Source organism: Melanerpes formicivorus, unplaced genomic scaffold (assembly GCF_026170545.1).
Source record: "Melanerpes formicivorus ecotype bairdi unplaced genomic scaffold, bMelFor1.0.p_v2 SCAF_24, whole genome shotgun sequence".
Classification (NCBI taxonomy): Eukaryota; Metazoa; Chordata; class Aves; order Piciformes; family Picidae; genus Melanerpes; species Melanerpes formicivorus.
In genome coordinates, this window is record NW_027142376.1 from 6,549,595 (window position 1) to 6,566,450 (window position 16,856).

Here is a 16,856-nt window from a genome sequence, read left to right on the forward strand (position 1 = left end):
CTTGGAAGATCTTTCTTGAATCTAGTTTATTGTATTCCTTTGAAATTGCTTGGGTTCTTCTGGGGTTGGATTTTTGATCTCTTTAAGAGCTCTCAGGTATTTGTGCCCTGTCCTGTTTTGGACTGCAGCAAAATTCTGAGTCTGTTTATTCTCACACCACAACCTTGGAAGGAAAAGAAATGCAATTTACAGCAGAGATTACTATGAAAAGAAGGTGACAAGGGGTGAGGCTTCCTAAAGTTAAATCTAACAGCTTGCTGCCGTCAGAAGAAAAGTTCTCTGTCACTTCTGTTCCTTTCCTGTGGCAGGAAAAGATCTTAAAATCAGGTCTGCTGACTTCTTGACTGGTTGCCCTAATCTGGGACATAGTCTTCTCCCTGCCAGTGGGTGGAATGCAGACTTTGGGGAAAGTGGGCCAAGGGAAGGTTTCTCCAGAGTTGCTCTGATAGTCATTGTGTTTGTTTGCAGCAGTGCCCTGTGAGACCAGGCACAGCCTAGCAGAAAGTTCTGAACTCTGCATACCATGCAACAGGAAGGAACAATTTATCTGGTTAGTAATCTCTCCAGGTTTAACAATGGCTTAAAAAGACACCAGAAATTCAGTCTAGAGACAGAATACAGAATTAACCAGGTTGGAAAAGACCTTTGAGATCATCCAGTCCAACCTGTCACCCAACACCATCTAATCAGCTAAACCATGGCACCAAGTGCCTCAGCCAGGCTCTTTTTAAACACTTCCAGTGATGGTGACTCCACCACCTCCCTGGGCAGCACATTCCAATGGCCAATCTCTCTTTCTGGGAAGAATTTCTTCCTAGCATCCAGCCTAAACCTCCCCTGGCCCAGCTGGAGACTGTGTCCTCTTGTTCTGGTGCTGCTTGCTTGGGAGAATACACCAACCCTCACCTGGCTGCAACCTCCCTTCAGGGAGTTGTAGAGAGCAAGAAGGTCTCCCCTGAGCCTCCTCTTCTCCAGGCTAAACAACCCCAGCTCCCTCAGCCTCTCCTCACAGGGCTGTGCTCCAGACCCCTCTCCAGCCCTGTTGCCCTTCTCTGGACACCTTCCAGCAACTCAACATCTTTCCTAAACTGAGGAAACTAGCAATGTGCCAGTTGTGTTTTTTTGTTGTCCAGTAGCATTTTATCCATTTATTTATGGTTTGTCTGTGACTGGTTTAAGCTCTACGTAGTATTGACAGCACTTCCAGTCCATAAGAGGCAACAATAACAGCTGGCAAAATGACAGCTGGAACCACTGAACTGCTTCAGTATTCACATGCAAATGATGGGATAAGCTCCACATCCTCAGACCACCCTCTCCCCTGTGTGATTTAGGTGGAAGGAGGGAATGGGAGAGAGATGGAGCTGGACAGGTTGCCTTTTTTCCCCATCAAGTCTCACCAGCAAATCTTAGCTTTTAAATCAGCTACCCTTGCCCTGAAATGCACATTGAACATCCTGCCACAGTTTAGTGCTTCAGAACTGAAAGAGTGACCACAAAAGCCTGAAAGCTCAGGGTAGCAGTCATAGCAATGGTGAATAGAATAGAATAGAATAGAATAGAATAGAATAGAATAGAATAGAATAGAATAGAATAGAATAGAATAGAATAGAATAGAATAGGCCGGGTTGGAAGAGACCTTCAAGATCATCGCGTCCAACCTATCATCCAACACCACCCAACCAACTAAACCATGCAACCAAGCACCCTGTCAAGTCTCCTCCTGAACACCTCCAAGGATGGTGACTCCACCACCTCCCCAGGCAGCCCATTCCAATGGGCAATCACTCTCTCTGTGTAAAAGTTCCTCCTAACCTCCAGCCTAAACCTCCCCTAGCGCAACCTGAGACTGTGTCCTCTTGTTCTGGTGCTGCTTGCCTGGGAGAAGAGACCAACCTCTGCCTGTCTACAGCCCCCCCCCTTAGGGTAGTTGTAGAGAGCAATAAGGTCACCCCTGAGTCTCCTCTTCTCCAGGCTAAGCAGCCCCAGCTCCCTCAGCCTCTCCTCATAGGGCTTGTGTTCCAAACCCCTCACCAACTTTATTGCCCTTCTCTGGACACCCTCCAGCAAGTCAACATCTTTCCTAAACTGAGGGGCCCAGATCTAGACACAGGACTCGAGGTGTGGCCTAACCAGTGCAGTGTACAGGGGCAGAATGACCTCCTTTCTCCTGCTGGCCACACTGTTCCTGATACAGACCAGGATGCCATTGGCCCTCCTGGCTGCCTGGGCACACTGCAGGCTCATGTTCAGCCTACCATCAACCAGCACCCCCAGGTCCCTCTCTGCCTGGCCGCTCTCCAGCCACTTTGACCCCAGCCTGTAGCACTGTCTGGGGTTGCTGTGGCCAATGTGCAGAATGCAGCACTTGGATGTGTTCAATCTCATGCCCTTGGATTCTGCCCAAGCAGGATGAAAACCAGAAGAACAGCTTTGCAAGAAAGAATTCTTGTGGCAGCCTAAGCCATTAAAAATTTTCTTTTAAAAGCTTGTTTCTCTGTCAAAAATGACAACCAAGGGACTGGTGCCCTGAAAAGCCAGATCTCCTGGTGTAGCTCCCTGCTCATGCTCATCCCCTTCAGCACTAGATCATGGGCTTCAGAGGCCTTCCTGCACTCTGGATTAGGCCCAAGTAGGAGACATCAGAGCGATACAGGAGTGTGGGGTGAGGGGTTTTGTTGGTGTGTTCTTGTATTTCATTTCAGAAGGACCTTCATTTTTTATTCTTCTTCCTATTCTGAAAATAAGTGCTCATGCATAAGGAACATATCCTCCTTTTTCCCACCTGAAATTCTTCTCTGACATCGTTATAACAATGTACCAGTCTCTCGTGGTCTTTCTGGGCTTATCTTTGTAATGGAAATGGATACATTTAAGGATTCTCTCCACTTTGCAGCTTCAATAACAGAAGCATGGAGAGGGTGAAGGTGGTTTTCTTTTTTCAGGTGTCCCAGAGGAAGTCTGAGGAGCAGCCATAAATTACCCCCAACCGGCCTAGGAGTCTTTTCTCTCTCTCAAATGTTGCTTCCTTCCCTCCTCTGGCCTAGTCATCTCTCCTTTCTTACATTATCAGAAGGTAGGACAGAGATCTGGATCCCTGGGTACCAACCCTGTTGTGTGTGAAGTTTTCCAGGTGGCATGTGTCATCAGGCCCCAGGCAGGGTAGGGAACATCCAGTGCAGAATTAGTCTCCTGAAGTCTCAGGTCACCATCTGTGAGTGCCAGATACAATTTTGGAAGCCCACTGGCAAACCAGCAGATTCCTTGGGAAGTTTCATAATAGTTGCATGTTATTTTGACCTCATTTTCCACAGATGCAGTTTCTAGAACTGGAAGGTGAAATGCAGTGTTTTGGTGGCATATACAGCAGTCTTGTCTTGTGTTGGTTCGCTACTCAAACTTGAAATGCAGCTAATGTCTGTTACTTGGGTGCTGCTGTGGTTTGAACCTGGCTGGCAGCAAACATCATACAGCTGCTCACTGCTCCTCCTCCTCTGCCCTGGAGAATTGGGGAAAAGAATTGGAGGGGTGAAGGTAGCTCCTCAGCAAATGCATGCAAATGAATACCTCTTATGGACTTGTGTTCATATGCATGCATGTAAGGGAGAAAGGCAGCGTGTGCAGGGCTCTGTGTGTGCAGGGCTCTGTGGGTGCAGGGCTCTGTGGGTGCAGGGCTCTGTGGGTGCAGGGCTCTGTGGGTGCAGGGCTCTGTGGGTGCAGGGCTCTGTGTGTACTTTCCCAGCATGCACGAAAAGAGAAAGCAAACTCACAATCAAATAAGCAGCCAGAGCGGGGGGGGGGGGGGGGGTGGGAGGGGGGATGGGGGGGTGGGGAGGGGGGGGAAGAGAAAGAGAGGAGATTGCAGTTGATTATGAGCCTGGCAGCAGATGTGCTACACAAATCCAGCCCGCTGCATCCAGGCTGTTTCCATGGCGATGGAGCGAGTAATTGTGGAGCTCTGGCGCGCTCCCCCGCGGCCCCCGCCAGGGTGGACGCCGGGGCCGGGTCCCTACCGATGCTGCCTCGCTGGGAAAAAAACATCAGGCGAGAGACACCCAGGGATGGGGAGCTCTGATTTATTTCCTTTCCTCCCGTTCTGATGGTAGGATGCTGGGGGAGCGGTGTGGGTTTTTTCCCCCTCGGAAATATGGTTTCCCGAGATGCTAAATAAATGGGCAGGAGTTTCCCCGGCACGGGAGCGGGCTGCGATTGGCTGCCGCCGCCTGGCCGTGCCAATGGGAGCCTGATGGGCACTCAGGTACCCACCACATAAGCAAAGCTACACGCTGGCCACAGCGAGCAGGCTAAGGTGTGCAAAGGAGGAGGCGGGGGGGTGAGGGGGTGTCGGCTCCTCTCCCATGGCTCCGCCGAGGACGGATCTCCTTAGAGAGCTTCGTCGGGGACCATCTGCCGGGCGCGCACATTGTGCCTGCCGCAGAAAGCAGCATTAAGTCATTCGCTCGCGGGCGTGTGGGAGGCCAATTTGTCATCGGCAGCGATGGAGCTACGGGATCTCTGTAAGTAAATCCCTCCACTTCACCCTGCCGCTTCAGCCCGGGCACAGATAAATAAGCGGGGTCGAGGGATGGCAAAAAGCAAATCGATAAGCGCTGCACAGAGCAGGAAGGATTTCTCGGTTCTGCTCGGCGTGGAGGGAGACCTTGCTCTTCCTAACGGGTTGAGGCGTCGGGCAAAGTAGTGATCTGTTTGCATAGCCTTGGTGGTTGTTCAGCCTCATTAAAATGTGGTCCGTGGACGGATGCTCTGTTCCCTGAGGCGTTTCAGAACGCTGCCCAGGGGCGTTGTGGAGTCTCCCTCTCCGGAGATATTCAAGACCCACCTGGATGAGTTCCTGTGTGACTTGGTAGAGGTGATCCTGCTCTGGTGGGGGGGTTGGACTGGGTGCTCTCTCGAGGTCCCTTCCAGCCCCTAACATTCTGTAATACTGTGTTTGAGAAGGAAAGTGAGCCACATGGAGCAGAATGTAAGAGGCAGACAAGTCCAAGGTGCCTCTGTGTAGCCAGCAGCATCGGTGGTGCTGGTGTAACAACCACAGGCAGGTTATTGCAACGGTTTGTCAAGCACTAGTTCAGACCCGAGCCGAGGAAACACGAGTTGCTCATCATTCATCTCTGTGTTCTCCAGAGAGAACCGTTGCTTTCCCTGCCCTTTGTCTTGGTTTGGGGTTTTAAATAAATGAAATTTCTTCTTTGGAGGGGGCTGGTACAAACCACATTTGATTCAAAAGCTTCCCTGTTTGGTGCTGAAACAGGTGAGTACGTGAAAAGTGCAGAGAGTTTGCTTTCTCACCGTTGTGGGGCATGAGTTAGAAGTTGATTCCTTTGCCTGCCGGCACTCTGCTTTTGATTCTGTAAAGCAGAAATGGTATATTTAGAAGGGGGAGGAGGGGGTGTGTGTGTGCAAATCTGTCCCCTCTGAGCCTCTGGGGTTACTTGAGTTACACCAGCCGTGGATTTGCCTCAGCATTGTTCCTGCTTTATCAGGTATTTGTCATTAAACCGGGAGCTTTGCTACACGGAGCTCATGGATGGCTCTCTGCTTAACCCTCTCAGAGGCTGTAGTCATCTTATCTGGTTTGTGAAAATACACAGAAGGTACAGAAACAAGAACAAAAAGGTAGAGGAAAAAAAACAACTTTCTGCTTTTTCACTCTGTGCCTGAGGTAGTCAATGGGTATCTGGAATTTGGTAGTAACCAGAACTAGGTGCAAGCATCACATGAAGCTGTCTGCTTTTGAGGGATCCATTTCTTGATGTCCTGTGTTCATTTTAGAACTAAACACACAACTTCCTTTCCCAGTGTCAGGAGCTGCTGGGAAGCCACATTGCTGCCTGGGAATCTGAGGGTGTGATTTTTAACTCTGTTTTTATTTCCTTTTTAAGGTATGGCTTAACTAAGGGCTTTTGAGACAGTGCCTTGCAAGTCGTGGCAGAAAGGTGTGTCCCTTTGGTTAAAGGAATCAGTGTCACCTCAGAGCTGATGCTGGGGGAAAAAATGTGGCTGTTTGATCAAAACAAATTAGGAAAATACAGAAGGTAGAATTCAGTGCATCAATACATTGAGAGTATCTGCTGGTGAAGGCTGTATTTAGCTCCCCTGTGTGCTTTTGAATGCTTAACCAAACCAGATGTGTCACAAATGCAGGAGGGCTCCTCATTAAACCTGAATGAATTCCTTATCTGAAGGTAGAGATGTAAGTCACTTCTCCCTGTGTTTCCTGGGAATGTTGGGGTCACCACTTACTGAAATGATCACCTCAGGCATCCTATGGCAGTAGGCTTAAGCCCACCATAATTTTCCCCATCTGTGCACAAAGGTAACTGTTAGCACTGATTGCAACACTTCTTCCTGGTTAGCAGAGGTGCAGGTGCCAAGAATGAGATTTTTGGCAATGAAGCAGATATTTGGCTGCTATGTCACCTTCCCCAGGGACTTGTACCATTCATTTGTATTTATTTAGCATGGATGTAGCTGAAAATCCTATGGTGTACAGCGTCTGAGACAGAGTGATGTGCCCACTGCCTGTCCTGGAGGGGGAACCTTTGATCTAGGCTGAGATATTCTATATGAAGCTGAGGGACAGCTTGGACTCTTGCACGCTTGGGCATGGCTTCTCTCTGCCCCCAGGCTGGTCTCTTTGAACACCTTTGGGATGCATCTAAATGATTCTCCACTGCACCTTTTGGGGGTTTTTAATTCTGTACCTGCTACCTTCTGCTTTATTTTCTGACTGGTACTGTGGGAAGCCTAGGAGAACGTTGTCTTTTAAGGTCACTGCAACTCTTCAAGATGGTATTTTTGTTCTTGTTAGTGCTTTGAGGATACAGTTCAAACAACATAAACCTCTCAAGTTTAGTCACTGGTATTAGGCAAATACCATGTGGCTGATAGAGTTCCTGTATCTCCCATAACCTTGTTTGCAAGGATTTGTTTGCTTGTCTATCCCTGTGCATTAGCAGATAAAAGGAGGGCGACAGGGAGTGAGAGAGAGCTCTCACTGCTAAGCTTCGGATAGTGCAGTGGATCAGTCTGACTGAGGGCTTCAAACCCTCAGGTCTGAGGTAGAAAAACCTCATGTGGCAGTCAAAGCCAGGCTTGCATTAAGTTTTTGACCTGATGATGCAGAGAACTGTTGCCTGTCGTTACTGCTTGGGGATGATCTATGTGGGAGAGGTATTTCAGATTCCCAGGCTGTAAGAGTTCCAGCAACAGAGGAGTGAGTAGGCTTCAGTGAGAGCTGTGGCATGCTGGCAGCAGTTGGGAGGATGCAGGAGCTGAAAAAAATGCTATCTTGGGGTAGCTTTAATTGGTTGCATTGGAAAACACTTGTGTTTGATGGGCTCATATGTCTTCTAAAACTCTTGGTGCCAGACCAAATTGGCATGTCTCCACTGGCTTGCACGAGAAGCCACCAGACATTGATCCGATCTGCAAGCTTACGCTTACGTTGTTCTTGGAAGGGCAAGAGTTTCACAGAGGCAGAAGGTTATTATTCCTCCCTGTTTGCCTCAGCAACAGCAATGTTAGAAGCCGGAGGGGAATGTGTATTCCAGAGGTTTTGACTGTTTGCCACGGGGTTTAAATGTCAGAGTGTTACCCTCTGCTTGCTGGCCGAGCCTTAGAATCACAGAATCAACCAGGTTGGAAAACACCTCAGAGATCATCAAGTCCAACCTATTAGCTAATACCCAACACCTCATGACTAACTAAACCATGGCTCCAAGTGCCACGTCCAATTCCCTCTTGAACACCTCCAGGGACGGTGACTCCACCAGTTCCCTGGGCAGCACATTCCAATGGCCAATCTCTCTCTCTGCGAAGAACTTTCTCCTCACCTCCAGCCTAAATCTATCCTGGCACAGCTTGAGACTGTGTCCTATTGTTCTGCTGCTGGTTGCCTGGGAGAAGAGACCAACCCCCACCTGGCTGCAACCTCCCTTCAGGTAGTTGCAGAGAGCAAGAAGGTCTCCCCTGAGCCTCCTCTTCTCCAGGCTAAGCAACCCCAGCTTCCTCAGCAACCCCTCCCCAGCTTTGTTGCCCTTCTCTGGACACATTCAAGAGTCTCAATATCCTTCTTAAATTGAGGAGCCAAGAACTGAACACAGGACTCAAGGTGTGGCCTGACCAGTGCTGAGTACAGGGGCAGGATGACTTCTCTTCCCATGCTATACTGGAAGCGTAGAGCAGAGATCCAGAAGGGAAGCTTTGTATGTGTCCAGAGATACTACATCTGAATACTTCATTCTTTCCCTGGATCTTAACCCTCCTGCAGCTTCACCACAAGCATTGTGGCCATTCATGTTGTAGCTGAGCAGGTACTCAAGCCACCAGCCCTCAGTTGTGCCTCAGCTGTACTCTTGGTTTCACCTCATCCTTCAGGTGGGTAGGTACAACTTTTACACAAACTACAAACCAAGGACTTGCCTTTAGGTGGTTTGATGTGTTTACAGCCTAAAGAACTGCAGTCATAATGAAACTCCAAAGGAAACCAACTACTCAAATGACAACAGTTCCTGCAGTCTGTGGGGAGGAGGCAACAAAATGTGGTTTTAGGCAAAGCTGCTCTATGCGAGAATCAGAAATGTTCAGGTTGGAAAAGACTCAGCATCACCAAGTCCAACCCAGAACCCTACAAAGTTCATCCCTAAACCATAACCTTGAGCACCACATCCTAACCACCTTGAAACACATCCTGGCTTGGGGACTCTACCACCTCCCTGGGCAGCTCATTCCAATCCCTGACCACTCTTGCTGGGAAAAACTTGTCTTAATGTCCAGTGTAAACCTACCCCATCACAGCTTGAGGCCATTCCCTCTTGTTCTATCCCTGATTATCTGGGAGACCAGCAGCAGCCTCTCCACAATGTCCTTTCAGGTACTTGTAGACAGCAATGAGGTCTCCCTTCAGCCTCCTCTTCTCCAAACTACTCATCCCCAGCTCCCTCAGTCATTCCTCGTCAGATTTATTCTCCGGGCCCTTCACAGCTTACATCGAGCATCATGCCGAGTCCCGGAAAGCTCTGTCTCCCTGTTGAGCACACACAGGACCTCATCTCAGATGGCAAAGTGCACACAACAAAGCAACACCCAGCCCAGAATAAAAATAGGAGAGCACTAAAGCGAAGGCGGGTGGCTGGTGAGAGCCCATTGATTTGCCTGACACCCGTTTTGTTCAGCACTCTGCAGTGCTGAGCTGGAAACTCCTGTGCATCACAAAAAGTTTTCAGAACAATAAGAACTGTCAATTACAGCACATTTTACAGCCCTGTCATTATTCTTCCATTGTCTTGAAGCACTGAGTGCTGTGCAGAGGGATTTTGGGTTTTTGGCAGGAGTTCAGGAGTGGCCTCATAGAGAGGACTCGTGTGTCACTACCTCATGTATGTTATTGTCTGCAATTAGAGGTTAGCCCAGCACAAGCCCCCAGAAGCACAGACATAGAATCACAGAATTGTCAGGGTTGGAAGGGACCTCAAGGATCAGCCAGTTCCAACCCCGCCTGCCATGGGCAGGGACACCTCACACTACAGCAGCTTGCTCACAGCCACATCCAGCCTGGCTGCAAAAACCTCCAGGCATGAGGCTTCCACCACCTCCCTGGGCAACCTGTGCCAGTCTCTCACCACCCTCGTGGGGAACAACTTCTTCCTGACTTCCAATCTGAATCTACCCATTTCTAGTTTTGCTCCATCCCCCCAGTCCTATCACTCCCTGACACCCTGAAGCCTGACATCCAAGCCTGCAGCTTTTATGCTGTCCATTTATTTTGTCTCTTAAACAAAACCCCAAACCACCACTTTTTATTGTTCTTAATTGCATAAATGTCAAAGCAAGAAGTTTCAGGTGTCTTTCTACACTTGATGTCTTCCAGAGAATTAGAATACCCTAATAAAGTAATATCCTGCTGCTGTGGAATGGTGGCAACAGCAGCAGTGTATGGCCACAAGCAGAATTTTTAAAGTCACTTTCCCTTGAGATGATTTTCCTGAAACCTCTTGGAGTATCCTGTTCTCAGTGGAGCTGAGCTCCTCCTCCTCTGCTCTGTCTTCTTTCACTCCAGATGTTTTGTTCCCCAGTTGAGGAAAGGAAGTGCGCACCCCTCATCATTCATTAGGAATCATAGAATCAACCAGGTTGCAAAAGACCTCAGAGATCATCAAGTCCAACCTATTACCCAACATCTCCTGACAACTAAACCATGGCTCAAAGTGCCACATCCAAGCCTTTTTTGAACACCTCCAGGGATGGTGACTCCACCACCTCCCTGGGCAGCACATTCCAATGGCAAATTAATCCTTCTGGGAAGAACTTTCCCCTCACCTCCAGCCTAAGCCTCCCCTGGCACATCTTGAGACTGTCCTGTGTTCTGGTGCTGGTTGCCTGGGAGAGGAGACCAACTCCCACCTGGCTATAACCTCCCTTCAGGTAGCTGTGGAGGAACTACAGCCCTTCACGGGGACATGCTCCTGTGAGGAGAAGCATGATGGGTAGAAGGATTGAATGAAATGTTTGGAGTCCTTAGCACAAAAAGAACATCAACCTGCTGGAGCCTCCTGATCTAGATGAACATGTCCCTGCTCACTGTGGGGAACTGAAGATCATCAAGGTTCTTCTTAAAGGTCCCTTCCAACCCAAACCATTCCATGATTGGCTTTATATCAGGAAGTCTTGAATTCTTTATCAAGAGCCAAAAGCCACCAAAGCCTGGATGAGGCACTTATTGCCATGGTCTAGTTGATTAGATAGGGCTGGGTGATAGGTTGGACTGGATGATCTTGGAGGTCTCTTCCAACCTGGTTGATTCTATGACTCTATAACGTAACTTGAGAGTGCTTTCTCTTCCATATTTACTCTTTGCAGTGCAGCAGCATCTGCCTACCGAAGTTCCAAGCGGGTCAGGACATTCCCTCTGAAAACAGATCATGTTATGCATCTGTGGTATCCTTATCCTGTGAAACCCATACATGCTGCAATATATCTGCAGCAGTTTGAAAAGTCTGCAGGGCAAAGATCCCTTCTTCCTGGAACTTGTAGGCTTCACACAAATCCTGGCAGCTTTCACCACTGAAGAATTTGGTGGTTTGAAAAAAAACCCCACGTGAAAGTCAGACCTCAGAGGACACACAGGACCTTCCTGTGAAGTTGGACTTTGATTAGCTGGAGTCTGGGTGCTTTAAACTCCTCTGTAATGCACAAAATCAATCATGTAATGAGGTGAAAAAGGAGATCTTTGTATCAGTGTTAGCACACTGTCAAATTAATACATCAAATAATATCCTCCTTCTGCTGAATCGTTGGGCTGCTTTTATCAGCGCTTTTGATGTGACAAAGGAAGTGCTTGTTCCACAGCTGTAAACCCAACTCCCTTCGTCTTCCCTTCTCTTTGAACTCCCATTTTCTTGAGGCTTGGAGAGCACCATGATACAGAGGGAAGCTTTCACAGCTAGGTATCTCCAGATTCACATCCAGAGGCACATTAGCAGCCACACAAAGGGATTTTCTTCTCAGCGACTTTTTCACATATATGTCGCCTCCTGGCTTGACCTCTGGATCCACTCCCAGACTGCATTTCAGGAACAAGAATCTACCCCTATATAGTTATCTCCAGCAAGATCAAAGCTGGCACTGTATTCTGACACCTGTGAGAATGAAATGGATATTCAAAAAAGAAAAAGGAAGAAGGGGGAAATGGTGGAAAAAAAAAGAGAGGGAAAGGCCCAAGTTCACGTTTGGAAAAGCCACGCACCCACGGAGCCTGGAAACCAAGGGAAGACTCTCAGGATTAGCTGCAGCTCCTCTGTTCAGAAGCAGCAGAAGGTTTCCTTATTTGTTAGCTTCACCAAGGTAATTAAGCAGGCTCAAAAACATAAATAAAAATAGAATTTCTTCTCCATGCCCACAACTACAGCTCTAGCACTGCGTTGCTGGGGAAGTTAATAAGGCTCTGACTCGAGGCTGGGGCTTTCTGCCTGCAGCCTAAGGGAAGCTGCTGCAGAAGCTGCTGTTACTGTGTGTTGCCTTTGGATTGAACATAACTAAGTGCCAGGTGCTACACATTGGCCACAACAACCCCAGGCAGTGCTACAGGCTGGGGTAAGAGTGGCTGGAGAGCAGCCAGGCAGAGAGGGACCTGGGGGTACTGGGTTATGGTAGGCTGAACATGAGCCTGCAGTGTGCCCAGGCAGCCAGGAGGGCCAATGGCATCCTGGTCTGTATCAGGAGCAGTGTGGCCAGTAGGAGCAGGGAGGTCATTCTGCCCCTGTACTCAGCCCTGGTTAGGCCACACCTCGAGTCCTGTGTCCAGATCTGGGCTCCTCAGTTAAGGAAGGAGGTTGACTTGCTGGAAGGTGTCCAGAGAAGGGCAACAAAGCTGGGGAGGGGTCTGGAGCACAGCCCTGTGAGGAGAGGCTGAGGGAGCTGGAATTGCTTAGCCTGGAGAAGGGGAGGCCCAGGGAGACCTCATTGCTCTCTACAACTCCCTGAAGGGAGGTTGTAGCCAGGTGGGGGTTGGTCTCTTCTCCCAGGCAAGCAGCAGCAGAACAAGAGGACACAGTCTCAAGCTGTGCCAGGGGAGGATTAGGCTGGATGTTAGGAAGAAATTCTTCCCAGCAAGAGAGATTGGCCATTGGAATGTGCTGCCCAGAGAGGTGGTGGAGTTGCCATCCCTGGAAGTGTTTAAGAAAAGCCTGGATATGGCCCTTGGTGCCATGGTTGAGTTGATTAGATGGTGTTGGGTGATAGGTTGGACTGGATGATCTCAAAGGTCTTTTCCAACCTGGTTACTTCTATTCTAGTCTATTCTATTTTGTCAAGGTGTGGTGTCTTTCCCAGGTTCTACCCTTCTTTTGGCACAGCTTTGTGAGTACTTCCTGAGGGACTGCCACAGCTGGCACAGTTGAGTCATGGTGTGCAGTTTCACTGCCTTGCACCCCAGCCTTCATCACAAGCCACAGCAGAGCCCTTGGCTTTAGCTAGCTGGAGCCTGCTGGAGCTACTGCCCTGCACCCCTGGAAGCACATCCTGATTTTTGTCTCCAGCACAAGGTTATCACCTCTGCAGCTGGTGATTCAGCGTGCCGCTGAGGAGTGTTGTGGCTGGAAGAACCTTGATGGGCAAGAAAACTAATTCACGGTCCCAGTATTCAACACAAGAGGTTAAAAGGGACCTTTGGCACTAGCCACAGGGGAGGAGGACCACAGATCAAAGGGAATTCTCTCTTGACTCTCCTCCTGCCTTCAGGAGGGATGTTCTCCTCCCCACTTCCCATAGTCACCATTTGGCTGACAGAAGCTCCACTCAGCTTTAGGGGAGCCTCCCTGATGTGAGACTCTCTATTGCCTGTTCAGGCTGTCAGAGCCATGCTTTGAAACAGCTACAGCTGCAAAGAGGTATGTGATGCCCATGACATCTTTCACTCTTCCACCACTAGCTGCTTTGGTGCATAGACAAAATAGGCAAGGGGTTGAGTTAGATACCTGCCTCTGATGCTTTGTAACTGCATGCTGCAGTGAGAAGTTGTATTTATATGTTAACAGCTGCTCTTGAGGTTTTCTGCCTTAATGCTATTATGAGCCAGTTAAATATTTGATAGAGGAGAAGAAAGGGCATTCAGAAATAAATTCCTTTGTTCTCACATCCCAACTTACCTTTTAAAATCCCTTGTTCAAATCATCAGCCTATCTCAAGCAACAGCACAATGTTTTGGGGTCATGCTCAGGATGTCTAAAGCCTCACTTTGAAATGCAAGTGGAATTATGCTCGTTTCTAATGGTACAGAGATGGTGCACATGAACCTCAAAGTAAGTTCTGCTTCTTCATGCATGAAATTACCTATCAGCCCACATTAGTGTGCAAGACTGCCATCATTCCAAAGTCATGGGCCTCCAGGCTGAATTTTGCACCAATCCCAGTAACATTCTGCTAAACATACTGCTAAAGATTCCAGCCCAGTGCATGGAAAGGCTTTGGATTTCATTATATATTTAAGATATAATCACAGCTGCATTCCAAATACCTGAAGGGATTCTACAGAAAGGCTGCAGAGGGACTCTTCATGAGGGTGTCTAGCAACAGGAGAAGGGGGAATGGTTTGAAGCTGAAGGAGAGCAGGGTTACACTGGAGCTTAGGAAGAAGTTCTTCAGTAGAAGGGCGGTGAGACTCTGGAACAGGCTGCACAGGGAGGCTGTGGCTGCCTCTTGTTTGTGGGTGTTGAAGGCCAGGTTGAATGAGGTCTTGAGCAGCTGAATCTCATTGAGAGGCATCCCTGCCCATGTCTGGGAGGTTGGAGTAGATGATCTCTGAGGTTCCTTCCAACCTAAGCAGTTCTATGATATAATAGAGCAACTTCTAATCAAGAATCTCCTTGGTGGAGTAAATATCAAGTGTTTCAAACACACAGATCTGAACATTAGCATTTCTCTTTGATGTGAGAAGGCAACCAGTTGGTGGATGTGTGTCCAAGAATTTTCAGGTTATAAAGCACTTTGCTTTCAGGTTTCAACCAAGAAGGAAATGGTCATTTTCTGTTGACTGTTACTGGCTATTGGTCATTGAATGCAGGCTTTTGGTGTTTGGTTTTTGTGGTTTTTTCCAAAGAGATACAAGACAGATGGGTAGTATGAAAAGGGTAGGAAAGTCCCACAACTAATTCTGTATGATTTTGAACCTAAACACCAAAGCTCAGTCGCTGCTTGTTCCAGTGTTTGCCAGAGCTGTGATCTAAAGGTTTCATAGCACCAAAATCCCAGGGGTTGCTGCAGTTGCTGGTAGTGACCACGGTGTGTAGTGCTTCTGATTGTGGAGAAACCTGCACAGTTCGTCATGATCTCCTGCACAGGCAGACACCTGGGCCTGAATCCAGATCCTTTCAGATCATAGCTTTGGTCTGGTGTCCTCATCATTGCCTCTGCATCATTAGTGCTGGCAAACTGTGTAACCTAATGAGTTGGTTGTAGAGCTCTGATACCACAGGCCATTTGGAGCACCTACCTGTGGCCACTGTCACAGAGCACCCATGAAAGGTGGTTGCAGCAGGTCGAGGGGGTGGGTTTAGGTCAGAGCACAGTGGTCTTGCTTTGCAATTCCAGTCACCTCAGCAGTATTCCTTGCTTATAGGATCATAGTGCTTAGGGTGCAAACTCAGGAGCTACTTAAAAGGAACACCAGAAGGTCAGGAGGTGAATCCTTGGCTGTGTTAAAATAAGTGCTGAAAATCCCATCAGTTTCAGGCTGATTTCAGTCTTCCTTGTGAAGTGGTCAGATTGTACCCTGAAGTGAGTCAAGAGGCACCTCCTCCAAAAGCAACCGAGCTGTCCAAGAGCTCTGTGTGAGTCAGACACAGACCAGGCAGCAATTTTGGTTACTGATAGATAAAAAGGAATGTTTGTTCCACTAGGGATAACAGCTTGTTGCTTGCTTTGCTCTTGGATGCAAGGAGAAAGGAAGAAAAAGCAAGAAGGACTTGCAGCCAAGTTGGCTGCTGCAGCCCAGCAGCACAGTCAATCACACAGTTCCATCATTCCAACAGCACTGATCTCATCTCTCTGCTCTGCAGTTGTCCCCTGGTGATCATTCCAGTTTTGTCAAGAGATGGCAGAGATTTTGCTGAAAACCTTTGCAAGCTCCTCTTACCTGCAGTGAGCAGTAAGAGAGCAGACTGAGGGCTTCCTCCTATTCATTGCTGCCTAAAAATAGTTCATGCTAACCCTAAACAGCCTCCAAGACACGGGGAACGTGCTTGTGGAAGTCAAAAGGATCTGCTATTTTTAAAAGCACATTGACTCAGCAGAAGTAGACTTGTGTGGTTTAGATCATGACAGGTTGATAATCAAGCCCTGCTGTGAATGCTTGGCTCTCTCATTCTGGCTGCAACGTGTTTACATCTATTTTAACTCAGCAGTGCACTGGCAGGAGACTTGCTGTAATGGCTAGAAAGGAGGCTGCTATGTTATTGTAGGCATGGAGGAAAGCAGTGTCTTAGTTACAGCTTTTACAACTTAGTTCTCTGGATTGTTTTCTGTGGCTTTTTTGGTTGGTTGGTTGGTTTGTGTTTTTCTTTTTCTCCAGCTATCTCTGTGTGTATGAGAGAGAGAAGAGACCATTAACCCAAGTGCATTTATCAGACAGGTTGCTTGATAATCAGTTGTGTAGTTCCCTGTTGTGCTAAGCACAGCTAGGTGCAAGAGCTGTTGTGTGGATTTCAGGGGGATTACTCTCTTGCCATTGCTGTCTTGCCAAGAAGGCCAATGGCATCCTGGCCTGCATCAGGAATAGTGTGGCCAGCAGGAGCAGGGAAGTCATTCTGCCCTGGACTCAGCAGTGGTTAGGCCACACCTTGAGTCCTGTGTCCAGTTCCGGGCTCTTCAGTTTAGGAAAGATGTTGAGTTGCTGGAAGGTGTCCAGAGAGGGGCAACAAAGCTGGAGAGGGGTCTGGAGCACAGCCCTGTGAGGAGAGGCTGAGGGAGCCTTATTAGGTTAGTTATTAGGGAATAGGTTGGACTTGATGATCTCTGAGGTCTTTTCTAACCTTGTTGATTCTATGATTGTATAGTCCAGTATGCAACTGCTATCCAAACATAGAATGATCATCCAGTCCAACCTATCACCCAACACCTCAGGACAACTAAACCCTGGCACTGAGTGCCTCATCCAATCCTTTTTTGGAGTCACCTCCACCTCCCTGGGCAGCACATTCCCATGGCCAATCTTTCTTTCTGGGAAGAACTTTCTCCTCACCCCCAGCCTAAACCTTCCCAGGCACTGACTGAGACTGTGTCCTCTTGTTCTGCTGCTGGTTGCCTGGGAGAAGAGACAACCCCCCCACCTGGCTACAACC

The 16,856-nt window shown here is 48.4% G+C and overlaps 1 protein-coding gene across 4 annotated transcripts in view; it reads left to right on the forward strand.

The window, feature by feature from the left end:
• ELMO1 (engulfment and cell motility 1) overlaps positions 1-16,856 on the forward strand; it is a 405,265-nt gene that overhangs the window by 283,174 nt on the left and 105,235 nt on the right. Inside the window, exon 1 of one of the 4 annotated variants that reach the window (XM_068152732.1) lies at positions 4,205-4,517. The exons of the other annotated variants lie outside the window; for them this stretch is intronic. The gene's annotated coding sequence lies outside the window, so the exon portion shown is untranslated. Of the gene's footprint in view, positions 1-4,204; positions 4,518-16,856 lie in introns of those variants that run through there. 4 annotated transcript variants of the gene reach the window in all.